At 35.1% G+C, this 4,356-nt stretch overlaps 1 pseudogene; it reads right to left on the bottom strand.

Annotated features, from left to right (window-relative positions):
• Positions 1-1,664: 1,664 nt before the first annotated feature.
• LOC116855421 lies at positions 1,665-2,584 on the bottom strand (annotated as a pseudogene).
• Positions 2,585-4,356: the final 1,772 nt, after the last annotated feature.

The raw sequence follows: 4,356 nt of genomic DNA, 5'->3' as shown, positions 1-4,356 counted from the left end.
GTGATGTCTACTGAGACTGTGTGTGGGAAAGGAGGTTTGAAAATAGTATAAAAGTCTTAATATAATGGTTTTGGAGAGGAAAAAGAAATACAGTATTCTATCATATTTATTTATTTAACATTGAGGACCATGAGTTAATTTGTAGTGACTGAAATCGCATTATATTGTAATTATAACTTTTACTAGTGGTTTTTAGTATCTTGGGGTGAGGAGTAGGGTAGAGTAGTTGAAAGTTAAGTTGATCTGGGGTCAAAGTTCTATATGACATGCGGGAAAGGACAAAAGAGGGGGAGTTGAAGATATTTTAAGAGATTTGTTGAAGTGGTTGACTCTGAAATCTAGATTGGATAGAGGAGAAATTAAAGATGTAAACTTTTAAAGAAAAGGGAATGGTAAAGAATTCAGTTGTCAAATCACTAATCTATTGTTCAATAAATTAGAATTTTTAGTAGCATTTTTTTTTAAGATTTTATTTATTTGACAGAGAGAGAGAGATATCACAAGCAGGCAGAGAGGCAGGCAGAGAGATGGGGAAGCAGGCTCCCTGCTGAGCTGAGAGACTGATGCGGGACTCAATCTCAGGACCCTGAGATCATGACCTGAGCTGAAGGCAGAGGCCTAACCCTCTGAGCCACCCAGGTGCCCAGTAGCATTTTTGATATTATGGATTTTCACTCTGATTCTGATTGGGGCCTCCTTATCAAAGGAAACTCTTTCTATGTTCATTCAACAAGTACTTGCTGAGCATTGAAAAGCAAGGGCTGGATCCTTCCTCATTCAATGAGGAAGCACCCAAACCACTTTATTTCCAAACCTGATCCCTCTTTTTATGATCTTTATCCCATGATCGAATTATTCTCCCATGTGGGCTTATTTCCTCCTCTCTCTTCTTTTTTTTTTTTTTTTTTTAAATCATGAAGTATTTTACATGCAGAAACATGCTCAGGTATTTGCATTTCTAATCTATCTCACCCTTTAATGCCATCCATTGTTTTAATTATAATATCTTTTCTTTTTCCAAGTTCATTAACATCTTCTTGAAAAGGTTCAACGTGGATCTCAAGGCCTAGCTGAATTATAACTGCCTAACTTTCCTGATCACCACTTAGAATTGTTTGCCCCAGTTAAAATTGTTTAAATCTAGAAAATTACCTTTTAGATAAGAGTTACTAAGCTATCGTTTTTCAATTTAGTGAAGATACACTCCCTGCCTCACTTAATAGTCAGGAAAATAATTTACTATGATACAAAATTAGAATAAAGCAATAACAAGTATAAAGTTCAGAAAGGAACAATTAGTTCTGACAAGGGTAATCCAAGGAGGCTCCGTGTAAGAAGATGAATTTGTTGATGACAGAGACAGTGGGGAGAAGAGGAAAGTAAGACAGTTTGAACAAGGACATTAAAATATGAGAACCTAGCTAATTTTGTATATTTAAAGATAAAATTTTTAAATACATTTCCACAGCATTTTATGGTCTATAATATTTTTGAATACTCCAGTATATAAATATAGATTGTTTTTGTTTTATTTTACACTGTTGACCAATTAATGTTTAATGTATTTTTTTTTTTCTTTTTCCACTTTTTGCTGAGTAAATTGTTGCTGTTGTTTTTAATCTGAAAAATACTCATAGAAAATTGTGGTTTGGTTTATTACCTTCTCAGTAGCTTGCTCCTGAGTTCAAGGGAGCTTGCCTTCTTCTATGCATTTTATCTTTCTTCTGAGCAAGAGACATTTTGGCATGGTTCCACCTCTTCTTTTTAACTTCTTTTTTAGGCTTCTTTTCATAGACTGGGTTCTTCAGTATAGCAGTGTGAGCTTTCTTATACATTTCCTCCTACATATCTGGAGTTTTATTGTTCTTCATTTATTGAGAGAATTGTTTCTTGTAAGCATCCTCATCTTCTTTAATTAGGTAATACATGTAATCAACTTTCTGACCCATGATGTGCTTTTGTATGGAATTCCTTGTTTTCTGAATCATGACCACGGAATTGTTTGGTACTGTGAGGGAGAGAGAAGCCTCCATCCATAGCTCCTTTGAGAGACCCAAAAAATTTATTTCCATTAGTAGTTCTGTCAAACCCAGCATCCAAATAGCAGGTGAAGGCACCAGGTTGACAATCAGTGCTTTCTGCACGGTATTCATCTCCAGTCACTTGGACTTGGCCTTCATAATCTTGTCCATGCCAAACCTATTGAGAAGCCTGCAGGCCAGCAACAGATCAGTACAATACACTGCAGTATAATTTGTCAGGCCAACCTTCATATTACACTTTGGGAGTTCATGAGCATGAGCTACACAAGCTATCATTTACTTCCTCTGTGGGCATAAGCAATCTGACAAATGATACATCTGTTGGTGACACGAACTATCATCCTGTATTTAGGGGTATTATTCTTATTTTATAAAATATACTTATACATATTTATTATATATAATATAAAATATACTTATCTTATCCTGAATTACCAAACATTTCCAAGCAAAATAATCAGTTTACCCTCTTGTCTTCTTCTAAATTTCACCTGCTATCTCTTGAAACAAACCTTATTCTTGACAATTTTATCAAACCACATCTGCAGGAGAGAGACTGGTGTCCTCAGCTCGCCACAGACCAGCAGGCCCAGCAAAGAATACTTTGAAGTATTCTAATAAGAATATCCCCTTTGGGTGTGGTTGGTTAACATGTAGAGAAAAAAAAACAAAAACAAAATCAGTGGACACCAGGGTGGCTCAGTGGGTTAAGCCTCTGCCTTTGGCTCAGGTCAGGATCTCAGGGTCCTGGGATCGAGCCCTGCATTGGGCTGTCTGCTCAGCAGGGAGCCTGCTTCCCCATCTCTCTCTGCCTGCCTGTCTACCTACTTGTGATCTCTCTGTCAAATAAATAAATAAAATCTTAAAAGAAAAAAAAACAGTATTACATAGACAGTGACTAAAGCTGCTTCATCTATTCTTGTCTCTCTCTCAAATAAAGCAATATATTTTATTAGATGAACACTATTCATTTCACCAACAAAAAATCAAATATGTAAACTGGGTAGCACGAGTTTTTATACCTATACGTAAACATTATATAAGAATCTAGTAAACCCAGTGCCTCAAGTTCTCAGAATGGCTCTGCATGGCTAGAATTCTGGAGCCAATCCTGTGTCTAGGAGATTGCCATGAATTTTTTGGTGCCTGAATCAAAATGAAAGACTAGCTGTATATTTCTTCTTTAATATTGTAATATTTGCCTCAAATGATCTTCTCATAGAAGAAGAACTACATTGAAGCATATAAAATAGACTGTATGATTGTTTGGTGCCTGTTGGCTAATAAATGTGAGAGTGGTGGGATTCCATATTACATTTATTTTCATTATAACATACTCCCTGGTAGCAAGTCTATAAAGAGTAATTACTCACCTGTCTTTAAATACAGGAGGTTACCAGTATTTACCAAAAATAATCCAATAATTATGAACAACCAAATTTAGATAAAACAGTTTATAATGACAATTATTAAGAAAATAAGTGGTCTGTTATTAAGTTCAGGCCTCTGTTACTGTTTAGGAAGATAATAAATCCATGACCCTTTAGCATACATAAAACATAATTTTTAGTAGAATTTTCAAAACATTCCTAATTCAGAGTTTTTGACTGAGCCTGTTAACTTTAATTTATTCTTTAATTCATTCATTCAACTTTATTTATTGGATCCTACGTCTGTGCTACACCCTTTCTAGGGGCCAGGGATAAAATGGAGAATAAGACTGACAAGGTCCTTGCTTTCACAGCTCTTACATTGTATTATAGCACAAGACTTTCAGTGTTCAAGCATTCTAAATAAGATTTCCAACTATTCTCTTGGTTTTCCATGTGATTATTGAGAAATGAAACAAAATTTGGTTTTGCATCTATATATTTTTTTCTTTAAAAATTTAGTACATCACCAATACACATTCACCAAAGCAACTTGTTTTTTCTTGGTTAAAAAACTGGTATTCTTATCAAACAAATAGATGTATAAATTGTATATTTTCATCAAGTGCTAGGCAGTGTTTATGGAAACATAAACATGTATGTGCAATGCACTAGCCTAAGAAAAGGGAGGATTCAAAAGTAGTGAAAGAAAATTTCCTGTTCTATAGTCACTTGTACTTAAGGTGGGTTGGTGGTTCTCTTCAGGATCAGGTCCACAAGCTCATCAAGCTATTGATCTCTTTATCAACAACATCTTAAAATTTAGCCTTTGTATGGTTACAACATTACCTTTCTAAGTTCATGTCACCTGGATCATAAGATCTGCAAAGATCTTCTTCCTTTCAGTAGGTTGCCTTTTCCTTTTGCTGATAGTTTCCTTTGCT

Source organism: Lontra canadensis, unplaced genomic scaffold (genome assembly GCF_010015895.1).
Source record: "Lontra canadensis isolate GAN:19392208 unplaced genomic scaffold, GSC_riverotter_1.0 scaffold102, whole genome shotgun sequence".
Classification (NCBI taxonomy): Eukaryota; Metazoa; Chordata; class Mammalia; order Carnivora; family Mustelidae; genus Lontra; species Lontra canadensis.
Note: the sequence above shows the minus strand (reverse complement) of the source record. Positions and strands in the feature narration are given on the sequence as shown.